The sequence below is a fragment of the Corvus kubaryi genome, unplaced genomic scaffold (assembly GCF_017639235.1).
Source record: "Corvus kubaryi isolate FWS band 111438036 unplaced genomic scaffold, C.kubaryi_AGA036_p1.0 37394, whole genome shotgun sequence".
In the NCBI taxonomy this organism is placed as follows: Eukaryota; Metazoa; Chordata; class Aves; order Passeriformes; family Corvidae; genus Corvus; species Corvus kubaryi.
The window spans coordinates 15,427,118-15,441,706 of NW_024581133.1; the positions used below are offsets into that span (position 1 = coordinate 15,427,118).

At 37.7% G+C, this 14,589-nt stretch overlaps 1 protein-coding gene across 5 annotated transcripts in view; it reads right to left on the reverse strand.

The window, feature by feature from the left end:
• Positions 1 to 14,589, reverse strand: part of OTUD7A (OTU deubiquitinase 7A) — a 128,868-nt gene that overhangs the window by 51,388 nt on the left and 62,891 nt on the right. For 4 of the 5 annotated variants that reach the window (XM_042039166.1, XM_042039167.1, XM_042039169.1 and 1 more), the window contains 2 exons: positions 14,458 to 14,563; positions 207 to 339 (listed from right to left, as the gene is read on the reverse strand). The gene's annotated coding sequence lies outside the window, so the exon portion shown is untranslated. The remainder of the gene's footprint in view (positions 1 to 206; positions 340 to 14,457; positions 14,564 to 14,589) is intronic. The other variant, XM_042039168.1, reaches the window with a different exon arrangement.

Below are 14,589 nucleotides of genomic sequence, written 5' to 3' on the forward strand. Positions count from 1 at the left end.
GGAGCCGCGGGCAGGCAGCAGCTCAGCCCGAGCCCTGCCCCGCAGCCGCCTCCTGCCTCCTCTGCTGCCACTCAAGAGCGAACAGCTGCTGCAGCAAAGCCACGCTGCTCAGATTAGCGCTCCTGGGAAGGCTGCTGGGTCCTGAGCTGTAAATAGATGCACAGCTGATTAAAGCTACCTTTAAGCAAGTGATTATTTTGACTTACAATAGACTTTAAATAAGAGTTCCTTGAGGCAGGTGTTGGATGGGTGTTATGCTGCTGGTTTTTGGTGAGGAAAAGAATCCATTTTTGCCACAGTAGAAGGTATGAATAAGCAAAATTTTGTCCCCTGAGAAATCTGTAAGAAAAAAGAAAAAGAAGTAGTATATCAATCATTACACTTCTGCTATTTGAATAATAATAACTGCCAAAATCGACTTTACCTTTGACCTGAGAAGCCTAATGGGTACTACTCTTAATGCAGATAAAGTACCACATACAGTAATTTGCATTAGGAATATTACTTGGGCACAACCCAGACAATTAATAAAAAAAGAATTATGAATGTACAAAAATATCCTTATGGCTCTCCTACATGAAAATGGCAACTTGCACTTGGAATTTCCTCTAACAGTTCTTTGTCCTAAGTTTCATCAGATACAGCTTTGAAAGTTTTCTTCTCATAAGCTTCCAAAATCTAAGGCAATGAACTAATATAGAGATATCCAGGAGAAGACTCAATCAGGATAGCCATTCTTTTTGATGAAAAAAAAAGAGATGAGCACATGAAGAAAGAAGGAACACCATTTCATGGGGTTTATTTATTTTTAAAAGAGATAGCAGTTCTGTTTACATATAATCTACTCCTATATCTTAAGAATAAATCCTGCTGCTTGAAAATACATAATCCAATTACTATAAGCTTCACCTTATTCTAAAAGGCACTTACAATCAGTTTTACTGTTTCTGGTATTTTAATCCATTCACAAAACTCATACCGTTGTAACTGGGCCTAACCCCACCAAAATCAGGATTTAACAGATATCTGCCCAAATCTTTTTATCATGGAAAACATTCCTTCTGCTAATGCTTTTAAAACAGGCAAAACTATAACAAGGTCCACATTTTTACAAATTTGTGAGAATTAGAATACGAAAGCAGAACATAACGTTATTTCTCGTTATTTCCTAGAATACATACACAAGTAACCAAATCTCAGTAGATAATGGTTTTTATGCAAAACCTCCCAGTTGTCTGTGTGACAACTCAACTGTAACATGAGTTAAGTACCTAAATTAACAATTGTTAATGTACCCAACTCTAACTCAGGTGTATGTGAAATAATATATAGGACTTAATAAGATTCTTACCTTTTTTTTCTTCACTGTGACATATTTCCATGCAAGAACCATAAATCTGACCAAAGTATTATCTTCAATTCTTTGTTGGAACTCACTTATGAATGTAGCACACCACAGATACCCTCACACTGAAGCAAATTATTTCAAAGTTCATAACGACATAAAAAACATCATTTCATACACTGCAAAGGAAATGCAGTCAAACCACATTCACCTGTGACCCTCTCTTCATCACCCTCAGGGAACCTAAAAAAACAGCTGTAAAACTGTCAACTCACAGAAGCAACCTTTAATAACTCTTAACACTTTCAAGGATGCTTGGACTGCAGGGTATAGAAATAACCATCGAGTGTGAATATGCCTCCACATTTCCAGTTATACAATATTAACAAACTAAAATATCTACTCTATCAAACTCCCATTAGCTACAGGGAAATAACTAAAAACTCTGATATCCAGCCCTCAAAGCCAAATGATGATGCTTCTGCTAAGGAGATGTAACTTTTATCACTGCCCTGGAAATAAACAAGCAAAGTATATTCCTTTTTTCTCAACTACATGTTAACAAACAACAACTGAAACATTTTTATAGTTTTGTTCAACACATCTGCTGCACAGAATAATAAACACTTCCCAACACTCAGCCGACTTCTTCTGTTGAAAGAGGACTCAGCCAATGTGCTTGCAGTAGATATTTTATTATATCACAATATACCATTTAAAATAAAATAAAAATTAGCTTGCAGTTGTAAATAAGTTATCTAAATGATTACCATGGATACTGTGATGGTCAGGGCACAAGGACATGCACATAGCTCAGCCCTTTTCAGCCTTTCTCACACATACACTGGAGCTTCACCAGTTTAAGATCAACCCTAAATACTGCTTACTCTGCTGTATTCCCCAGTATAGTGGGCCAAGAAACTAAGAATGATCCCTACATGACCCCAACTTGGTCTACAACAAAATACACAGAGATATAAAAGCTCAGAATAAAACTATCATGAGATATGAAAAGGTTCAGGATGGAATTTCAGTTGCAATTCTTTCATCATTCTGGGCACAAATTTTGAATTTATCTTTTTACCTTTGCATGGTCCCTGCAACAGCTTCTATGTGAAGTTAGAAAAGAAATTGAAACACAGACTGAAGATGCTACATATGTATTGCAAATCAAAGAGCTCAATCTCCAACAGGTCTTTAGAAGGTAAGAGTCTGAGACAAAATCAGCTGAGGACAGAGAGCAGAGATGTTCTTTGTTAAGAATGAATATCCACAATAACTCATTTTCCTCTACTTTTATTTGACATTTCAAAATAGTCACTAACAAGGAGATGAAGAAGCTTCCTCCACTCAGTTTTTAGAAATACCTCAATTCTCTTCCAAGACTCTCATGCACTGCTTGTTCTAAACTCAAAAGAGGTTCCATTTTACACTTCTGCTTCTGACACAGGACTGAAATACTTCCTACAATTTTCTCAGCAGCTTAGGATCAGCTGCACACTGCTGAAAACCTCTGCCAATATTCTGTTGAATGTGGATCAGCATCTCCCCAAGAGTGAGCACACCTCAATTGTGTGCTTGCTTCCATTATTTTTGTTACATACATGCACACTGAAGTAGCTGTAAGTCCAGACATAAATCATCACCTTCTGTTACATCAGCTTTGTGCTTAGATTCTGTCAAGACTTGGCTTCTTCAGTGCAAGTCCTACATTCACTACAAGGCCTTGCTCACTGCTCATTGGTTCTTTGCAATTATTTACTGTAGCCCAAGGAACATATGAGGGAGAAGATATCTCTAATAATAGGGAAGCAGTAATATTCAAGAAATAATAATAAGATCCCCTGAAGGAAGGGGTTTTCACGCCCAGAGTAAGGCAGCACCTCAATGATCTAAATTTTCGAAGACAAGTTCTTGAGCACAGTCTGAAGTGCTGGCACAAACTCAGTTTCTTTTTCTTCTGAGCCTTCATCACTTGAAATTTCTTTATGATCACTACATGAGAAACACCTATTGCTTTATCTGTGTCCTAAGTCTCTAGAATCTGTCACAAGTTACTGATGAAGGAAAGGATTTCTCCTCTAGCTAGAAAAAAGTCTTATTGTGGCCAGTGTTCTTGCATGTGAACACATTTCTCCTCTTCCTGGCTTATGCCAATTTGACTCAGAAAATGTGTGCAGTGGATTGAGCGGACAGGGATATGAAGATAGAAGCTTAAAGGACATCAAAAGTGTTAGCAGTATGAGCTCTGTATAAATAGTCTTACTGATACAAGTCTCCAAGCATCCTTTATCTTCTTGTACACAGAGATTAGGGAAAAGCTCAAATGCTTAATTGTATGTCAAGTGCACAGTCAGCGATTAAGGGTTCAGTACAGTCTTTAAAAATGGAGTCTGCAGCACATCCATGCCTTGATGGAGACAATTCAGCTGCTATTTTAAACACAAGGCTTGACTGTCTGTTACTCTGCACGTTACATTGTTCCTCACATCAAGGCAAAACACATAATGGTGATTTTTCCAAGTTCCTCTTAAAAATACTGATCCCCTCAATTGGTTCATCCCACAGCTTCAGTGACAGACTGATGAGAAAGTTCTCTCTCTTACAAGTACCCTAAAAATAGCAGCAGGATTGAACTTCTGAAATTCAGATTATGTACAAAAAGCAAGTCCTTGTAAGTCCTTAGGTACACATAAGATAGAAAGAACAGGAAGCTGCAAGTGTGCCAGGCATACGTGTAACATGCTGGAATTAAGCAGAAGCCGGAGTATCAGCTCAGTGTGTGCTGAGCTAAATGAGCTCCATCAGGGAAGAATACACACACACACACTGCAGCAAAACAGACCTGGGTAATTTCCCCCCAACCCTGTGACTCCCACCCTTATTTCTGTGAAACATGATGTTCCTCAGTTATTGCATTTAGTTTAGAAAATTAAACCAAGAAGAATAGAAGATTTAATTCCTTTTTGTCCTAAAACCCCCATGATTTAATAATATATATAATAAATTAATAAATTAGTTTTAGTAATATTTAATTAAAATATCATTTAATATCATCTTCAAGATTTTAAAACAGCTAGAGATATAAACGAGAAAATAAAGATTTGAGAAATTAATGATTCATTTCACAACATTTTGAAGATGCATAATATAAGTATAGCAACTGTGTGTTTCACTTAAATTACGTAAGTAATTGAAAGTCCTGCAGTAGGAAAGTCATGTAGTGAAGTAAATGTGAAGTTATCTAGTATTAAGAATGGCTAATCATCAATTTTTTTTTTTTAAAAGCCCTAAACAGTGAGAAAAATCCCTCATTCATTTAGTCAAATCAATTTGGTAATACACACTAAGTTTCTTCTCACTATAAATAAGCTGTAACTACCTCTACCATTGTGATTTTTCCTGTAATTCAGGCAATGTGAAAAATAATAATTAATAGGAAATACTCAGGCTCAGCAAGGAGAACTGAAAGATGATGAATCAAGGAAAGTGTTATAAGGAAACACACGGCAGAATTGTATACACAAAAAAAGCAACAGCAACTAACAGATATTCCAAGTTTGATGTTAAAATAGCCCAATTTCTGACCAAGTTCAACAGGATTAATGGATATTCCGCATCTCTAAGAAGTAGACCATTAGTTCTAATTGCCACTGTCGTCATCATCTATTATTGCATTCTATGGAAAAGCAGGACATGGAATTAAATAGCACTGTACAAACTAGGAAATTCATAATGCCAGGAAAAAACATATGGAAAATGCTATTGATTGCAAAATAGAGCCTGGGGGTGGGGGAATAAAACCCGTCACCACACTGAATATTAATGTATACAGGCAACAGCTAAAAAAAAATAACAACAATGCCTGCATTTTTTTAACTTATGTACCAAATTCACATATGAAAAGAGCACCTGTAAACTAAATGAAGAACAATCTCTTCTGAAACAAACAGCTCATCACAAACTCCCAGACAGGAAAAAGAGAGGAAAATACAAAAGAATTTGCAGTCTCCTTGAGCCTTAGCTGACAATTGTGATGACAACATCACTCTGAGGAATTAGGACAGGTTTGTAAAGCTTACTGCAAGCTTCAGCATATAAATATCTTTCTATTTAATCTGCCGCATCGAAAAATACATATTTTTAAACATCTTAAATTGGATCCTGAAAGGATTTCAGAAATACCTGTATTTTTCTCTGCTTTTTGTCATAAAAGCCCTGGAAAGTTGACAGATACATTAAAAAAAAAAATCCTTTAAGCTATCCAGAAATCTATTTTCTTTCATACATTTAATTTCTTTTTCTTTATTATAAAAGCATTGATCAACTCCTCTGCTTTGCTGCTGATCAGAAGCCAGATGCATAGCAGAGCTGATTGGGAGTTGTTGCTGATTATTTTTAGAAACAAATGTTTCAGCACTTTGGACAATACCCACTGCCAATTTATTAGGAATTATTCAAAAACTCATGGCAGAAAATGGCTCTGCCTGACTAGCAGGGCTGCTTATTAGCCAGAAATGCAAGGAGGGGAGAGAGAATTCTGTTACTGCTGGTTCAGAATAAAAAGTTGTGGATGTGGAGCAGGAACAATTTCAATGAAGATCTTTAAGTTCATTTAGGTTTCATATGAAACACAAATGGCTGGGTGGGAGGGAGGGAAAGAGAGAAAATTCTGATTTGATGCAGAGTTGGTCCCCCAACAACAGGTCAGTAGTGTTTCATAAGACAGATGCTCAACAGACAGACAAGAATATAAACCACATGAAAGGAATTTAAAAAAACCCCAAGAAACCCCACTAAAAACAAACAAACAAAAACCCCAAACAAAACAAAAAACACAACCAAGGAAAAAACCAACCAACAAAAAAGAGTTTGCTTGAAACCATGTGCTTCCATCACCTGCAAAAAACCCAACTATATGAGCTTTTCAAATTGGTGGCTTAAGGAATGACCAACCACAGTGCAAGAAGCAGAACTCTCGTTTCTATTTAGCTTTGCAGAAACCTATTTGAAAAAATGATGGGTTTTTTTTTTGGTTGTCAGTCAGCCGGACAGACAGGGAATATGTGCTGTTGTGGCTTAACCCCAGCCAGCAGCCCAGCCCCAGACAGCCCCTCAGTCACTCCCCCTCCAGCAGGACCAGGATGAGAATTGGAAGGGTAAAAGCTGGAAAACTGCTGGGTTGAGATGAAGATAGTTTAACAGGAAAAGCCAAGCAAAACAAGGAATCAATTCAGTGCTTCCCGTGGTTGGGCAGGTGTTCAGCCATCCCCAGGAGGGCAGGGCCCGATCACACAGAACGGTGACTGGGGAACACAAATTCCATCACTTCAGAAGTCCTCCCCTTCTTCCTTCTTCCCCAACTTTATACATACATCAGGGCATGATGTCATATGGTCTGGAACATCCCTGTGGTCAGTTGGGGTCACCTGTCCTGGCTGCATCTCCTCACAACCTCCCAGGCACCCCCAGATCCCTCCCCAGCCTAGAAGTAGAAAAAGCAGGAAAGGCCTTGGCCCTGTGAGCCCTGCTCAGCAATGACAAAAACATCTCTAAATCATCAACCCCATGCTCAGCATGAATCCAAAGCACAGCCCCATACCAGACACTGTGAAGAAAATTAACTCTACCCCAGCCAAAACCAGCAGATGTGCAATATTCACTCATTTGAGTCAGCTTTTCTCTCATGCACAAATGTTTGGGAAAAACCTCTTGCTTTTCTGTTTGCTGAACCAGTCAATTAACCAGCAGTGTTCTTTATTTCATGACAGGCAGAATGAGCTCATTTCTTGGAGCTGCAGTCAGTACACACTGAAAAGCAAACTATCTGTGGGGGGAGTTCATGATACATGAAAATGTAAAAAGGTACAAGCTGAACTTTACCCAGTTGATAATAATTTTTTTTTTTTTTAGCACTAGCTTCAAAGTAAAAGTGGTATGTCAAGAAAAGAAGGTCACTACCATCAGTCAAATAGTTAAACTTGGATCAGAACTAAGCTCATGCCACTCATATTTGCGTTTTAATTAACATAGAAATGGATCTGCTCATGTGTAATGTAATATATGCAACTCAGAAACTACTGTTTTCTTATGCATAACATTAATGATGATGATCTCCAAAGATTAGAGACTTTAACTAAAAAGAAGAAAAAAAAAATACCACTTAATAAATAGATTTCCTCTAAAAGGGATTTAGTTGCAAAGAACTTCTTGGGCAACTTCAGTCCTGAATCTGATCTGCAAATTTTGACACAGCTTATGTGACTGAATATCTACTCCACATATACAAATCCACGTGTGCTTGATTAAATTAGACAGTCTCCTGAAGTAAAGCCACAGCCAAAAGGCCCAAAGTTGTATAAACAATCACCAGCAGGAGGTTGAAAATCTGGCTCTGTACCTTCTCTGTAATTCAAATGATAGAATTTAAGCTCTCAAACAGAAAGGCATTCAGAGAATTTATATTATAATTGCCATTGCTACTTAGAGATAAGCAGTAAACGTTCCCATAATACTTTACCTATGGAAAGTCAGACACTTCATAGAATGTCACTCCAGCCAGTGTCACCACTGAAAACTCACCTTGGAAATCTTCCTGTCCTATCAGGTCTTCTACAAACCACTACAAGAATTTACTAAGGGACAGATTTGCTCACATTGTTCTCAGTTCTTTCCTTTAAGTAATCCATCTGTTAAACACCGAGGAGATACAAACACACACATCTACGGAAGCAAAGGCTTCAGCAAGGGCCTTTCTTTTCCATGTGGAGACAAAAAGGTAAGGACTGAAACTGTAGTGTATTGGGTTTCTTACTGGAGGAACCTGGTGGAGACAAATACCTGAACTGCTGGAATTATATCACTTTGCCTTGCTAACTTGGAAAAGCAATAATGAAGTAATGTTTATAATGGTAAGATTGTAGACAGGTTGATAGACTCGGCATGCTTTGGCTGAGCAGGAAAAACTCAGAGCTCTAAAGACTGCTAATGTGCTAAGGAAGAGCTGGGAGGAACTGCAGTCTTTTTCCTTCTCCTGCATCTATATTTTAAACAGCCTGAAAAAACACTGAAATCTTTTTCAGCTCCCCTGCTCATTGTAGGCAGAGGTGTAAAGATGAAATTTGGAGTTTAGCTTTTATAGTACTTTGTTCACCCTTCTAGGCCGTGGAAACTTTTGCCTGGGCATTACTAAGCTGGCTATGATGTCAAACAGCACAATGTATACTATGTACTCTGAAGAGGAATAAAGAGAAACACTTAAGCCTTATACATCCTTTGCAATGTGCCACAGCACTTCAGTGAAGATAAAATATCCAGTATTCTTGCAGAAGGCCTTAAAAATAGAAAAACAGCCTTGTGATTGTGAAAGCTAGGAATAAAGGTAATTACAATAGTACATCAGAAGCTGAACTAACAAGCATAAGCATGATAAGCCACATACAGTCCTGTGATCTTCCAAATTTATAAATAGCTCCAACATTTTTCAGAAATAGAAGGCAGATCTCAATGCTGAAGGTGCCAATCTCTTCAGTTTTGTCTGGACCTATCTATCTACTTCTGGTTAATAACAACACACAAAGACCAGCATGCTTCAAGGCACACTTAATATCTACAAATTCACATAAACCAGTTCCACATGGAGAAAACTTATTTGGGAAATCCTATCAGCTTTGCAGGAAATTGTTCTGCAAGCAGCAGAGAGAAGGAAGCACCATTTTCTTTGGATTTCTGTCCTTTAATACCCTAAACTTCAGCAGCCACCAGAACATCCCAGAGTTAGCCCAGACACATGTATGCACTATACTGTCCAGACAACTTCTGTCAAACTGTGTAGAAGAGAAGCACCGTGCCAGGTTCAGGGACTTTTTTCTCTACCGGCCAAACTTTCACTAAAGAGACAATTGGCTTCCTCTTGGGAGGTACCTCCTCTCAGCAATGCTTTGTCACAAGAATCAAAATTGTGTCTAACAAATTGTCTCATCACGGTATTGAGCAATCCAGCAGATGCTTTCAGAATCAATGAAAAAATATTGAAATGATTTCTTGTATGCAGTAAAATCTCTTTTAACCAACAATTGCTGAAAAGTGTGTCTCTCTTAATTTCTGCATAAAGGGAAAGATCATTCCCTCACAAAATAAAATACCTCACCATAAAAATTTATCCAATTACTCACATAACTTTTCAACCAAGACATTTTAATAAGACATCCTTTTAATCCCTGCTTGTTTAATAAGAGAAATGAGACATTCACTAGTTTATTATACCACCAGTGCACAATTCATTTTTGTAACACAGCAACAATAAATAACACAAATCAAACAGCCAAATCTCATAGCCTCCAGTGAAACAATACTTGGAACACAATTGCATGCCGTACACATTTTGCAAAGGATGTAGACTCAGTTCCCAATTTAGCAAAATGTGACCAGGAAATAAGTGTCTGGAACTTCACCACAGTGTTTGTTTGACCCTTTTCAGTCTTGAAATTTGCTATTTGGCAAATGTCATTTCAGCTTATAAGAGTGTTAAGTTTCCCCTAGTCCTCTGTAAAGAATTAACTGCTCCATGAAGAGATGCTTTTAGAATCCTACTGGTCTAATTTGCGCTGTAACTTACTTTAGTTACTCAAAACTTTATTCTCTCTGGGTAAAGTTTCCAAAGATTTTAAACATCCATGTGAAAAAAAATGATGTCAGTTTTTCATGCTTTAAATATACAGAGGTAGCTCAAATATGAGAGGAGATGATTTACTTGGAAACAAGTTATTCCCTATCTTCTTTATGAACACATCAACTGGCTCTTTCTTCTTTTAGTAATAGAAACAGTGCCAGCTTCTCCATCCATATGCTCTCTGGCCTCATATACATTAATAACACCAAGAGATCAGGTATGGATAGCTTTTGTCTAATTTACTGAAATTCTTTTAGGCTTTGCAAGAGAGGTTGTTCAAAACCAGATGAATTTACTCATAAATATGACTCTGAATGAACTAAGGCTGGGCCATAATTTAGTTCTGCAATGCTAAAACTCTGTTACAGAACCCATGCAGCATCTAGAGCAGATGGACATATTTATTTTGAACTGTTCTGATTTTAAAGGTTTAACACATTAGAAATTAAAGATATTCTAACTACCTTATCTAAAATAGTAATACCTCAAGAGAGACAAAGATCGTACTTTCATCATGGAGCCACTGTCTCTATTTTTGTCTGCAGACACCATACTAATATACACATCATATTATTAACAGCAAAACCAATGGAAAAGAAATTCTCATGGGCTTCATGCTAAATAACTATAAAAGGAATGTATAAATACTATAAAAGTATACTGCATCGAATACTTAAACTGTATCCTTCTACTGCTCTATATTGGTAATTTTCATGGTATAATATATTAAGGCCTTCTTAGATTAAGATATATTTCTGTAAAATGTCAGGATCTTGCTCTGAACTGAACCAGTCTTTATTTTTACATTAAATTACATCCTGATGGTTAGACTGTCCAGGGAGAACAGTTTTTTTAAAGGATACATTTAATTATTTTCATCCAGCTCTAGAACTACCTACCTCAGAAAAATAGTTTTACTGTGAAAATGAAATCTTCAGGACAAACAAAAATTTCCTGACATTCCATGAGAAATTACCTTGGACAGTACTGGCTAAGAGAAGAAATACACTGGCCTGAAAAGCTCTGTGAAGTTTGTGCTTTAAAGACATGGATTCAGTGGTAAAAAACAGGATTTAAACTGTTTCTGCAAAAGAGAATGAATCTCATTTCTCACTGTGGAATATGACTTAGAAGTATTTTACCCTACTTCTAATATATAGCAAAAGTATTTTGATTTCATGGGAACTGAGTAAATTAGCTGAGTTCACACTGACAAAATAACTGATGGAAACTGTAAAGGCACATAGCAGAGGTAAAGAGCACTGACTGGAATGTTTATGTTTTCTACGTCTCCATGTTTGCACTCACTGACAGTATGTACCTCTTGCTATAACAATATTGTTGCTATTATGTAATATAATTGTAACTGATAATAGACAGTTATTAAAATAACCAATCCAACTAGAAATTAAATCTCAAAATGACAGAGTATTGCCTATAATTAAAACACAGTTCTACTTCCACCCACATTAGGCAGAGCTGCCCAAGTATCCTAATGCAGCAGTTAGTCTTTATTAATTGTATCTTAAAGTGGATTCCTAGGGCAAATTCAGTATTGAAATTCAGACTATAATCAAATGGTACATCATCTTAAATCAGCTAAAATGAACAGTAACTGCCAAATGATGAATTCAAGAGTAAGCTGCCTGTAGTGGCAGGTAATATGTCCCAGTTACTTGCAAAACCAAATGCCACTGCTCTATAATAAGCCAACTTCTGTAAAAATACTACCACAGCAACAACCAAGATGGCACTTAAATAAAATGGAATAACATTTGTGTCTTATCACTCTGACTACAAGTTATAGTAACTGCATCAGAAAATTAAAAGTGATAACCACCTCCTCACTACAGGAAAGTTCTGGGACATGGCCTACATGTCCTACATGGCCTACAAGGCAGCAGTTTGCTAGCAACTTGTAGGCAGGAGTTTGTTGTGTTTTGGGTGATGCTGTCACCAGCCCTGCTGGAAACAGCAGATGCCTGATGCAGATGCGTAAAACAAACTAGAACCTGGAAATACCTTTGCAAAGCAGGAGCACAGGGGAGGCATTGGGAGAAAGGGTGAGAGATACTTGGGCTTATTTACAAGCCAGAACACCATCTTGCTCAAGTAGACACTGAGCTTAGTAGGACCTGAATGGCTCCCGCAGTTCAAGACAGCAACAAAACAGCACCCGTAACTTGAAGATTTAGCCATCTAAACCAGGGCATCAGGGGACACCCAGAGAAATAAGTTCTGTAAAAATGGTAAAAGGAATATCCAAGAAGGATGTATTTTTAAAAAAATAATTAATAGCTTAAAAGAGACTTTTACCATTAAAAAAAAAAAAAAAAACATAACTAGATGCAGGGTGGAATAATAGATAATTGAATTTCCTCCTTTTTCTTCACGTCCGCAGGCTCCTTGGTCTAGTCTAATTTTCTACTCTTCTGGACCTTAAAAACTGAAATCTAACAAAAGTATACAGTAGAATTAGACAATTCAGATGCACAAACAATATGCATTGGATAAATTTGGTTTAGATCAGATACATAAGAGTTAATAGTATATACAGTGCCAACCAGTATCACCTGAAATCAAGGCTGGAGAAGTTAAACCACATGAGCCATGCAATGTTATGACTTCCGAGAACCAAGTTTAGAAATTTTTATTTTTCAGTTCAATTAGGCACAAAATGAGGCAAGATTAGAGTCTGACTTGTCTTATGCAGGCACGGCTTATCTCTACTTGACTACTATCCCTAGCAAGAGAATGGAATTGGCTGGTGCCACTGCCCCAAATAAAATAATCACATTTAAAAGATTAAAGAAGCCATTAACATGGATTGACTTTGTCCCAGCAGAACAGAGCAATGCAATCTGTTCAGTGCTGGTGATCTGGCAAGGACAAATAAAAGTAGTCTGACACCCAAGTAGAAAGACTGGGACTCACTAATTCTGAGTGCAGTGTCCAAACTCACAAGGACTTCCGAAGTGACAATGGTTCCAAAGGAAAAATTCTGTATGCAACACATGGATACAGCTTCTTCTCCGTGATCAAAATGGTTACTTATACAATTCTCAGCAAGAATCCCAAAGGTTTCACTAATACCATACTTAATCCTCAACAGCTTAAATAAAATCCAGTATGCACAGAGGAGGGTGAAGCTTGGAAAAAATTTGTGCATCAGCTATAGAGAGAACTGATGAGCTCAGCAATAGCTCAAGAGCCTTAAAACACTTTGGAACATCAAGTCCCACTTCTGAAAGGAAGAGACAAAGAATCTGTGTTCAAGCAGAAACAGACGTAGAATCTATGTTCAAGCAAAGACCTTTGGCAGTCAGAGACAAAAAAAAAAACAAAATAAAAAACACCCCAAAACAACACAGGAACTGGAGAAATTCATGCTTGAAAGTAGGAAAGAAAGATTTTTGAATTCTAACTTTGCTTCTCTGCTTATCCACACACAATCCAGTCTGTTTACACGTATTTGATATGAAGGTTTGCTTGTAAGTAAACATTTTTGCAGAAGATACTGCATTTTCTTTTGTTTAAATTAATCCTGAATTAATTCAACACTATCGTACTTGTAGATGCACAAGTGCTTAGGCCGATCTGAGTGCAGTATGTGGGAGGCCTCTGCCCAGAAGCTTGACCTGACACATCCTTACAAGGTACTGAGATGATGCGAAAACTGAGATAACAGAGAAGTGGGAGGCTAGGAAAACCTGGAGAAATGAAGGCAATAAAGAAGGCATGACACGAGACAGACAGAACTATCATGATGAGGAGGAGGAGGGAGAAGGGCAATGCTTCTATAGCAAACTATGTTTCATTACTTCCTATTGCTGTTGAGAAAGTTCTTTGCAGTGAATTTCAAACCCAAGGTTAAGCCTCAAAATTAGAAACAAATCCATTAAATGAAGATACCAGGGGAGATACAATGTCCATGCTGCAGTGCTATGAACTGTCAGGAGTTCTGCTGGGACTCCTTCACAATCCCAGTGAATGATGACAGGAAACTTAAACTGTAGTAATGGAAATTAATCTCTACGAGGTATTTTAGAGAGTATTTAGCAACTCAAAATTAAAAACACAGTTCCCACGTACTTATTTTTAGTATAACGTTCCAAACAGTTGCTGTGGTTCCAAATCAAAACTACAGACCACAGTTTCTCATACTTTTCATGCGTACATGGTAGAGAGTAATTATTTTCAGCTCCATTCAATTTGCTGCTTTAATTTCCTGAAGGCTCCCCCCAAGCACTTTTGTGGACCTCATGTGGCAGGGGAGGCAAAAGCAGTAGGGAAGAACTTCTCAGTCCAGCACTGCTGCCAAGGAAGTGTTATGTGTAACATACTTGCAGGGAAGAGAGACTTCTGTGTGAACAGTTTGCTTTAAGCAATGTAGCGACACTGAGAAGTTCTACAGCAAAAGCAGGGACAAAATCTGACTCACCATGATAGGTTCTACTTGCAAAAGTCTCCTTTCTCTCCTGCATGCCCTAACTCATTTTGGTGAAGCAAACGAGGCAGGCATCCACAACAGCAAACCCACCTTCTCCCTGGAGAAAGGACGGAAAAGTCAGCA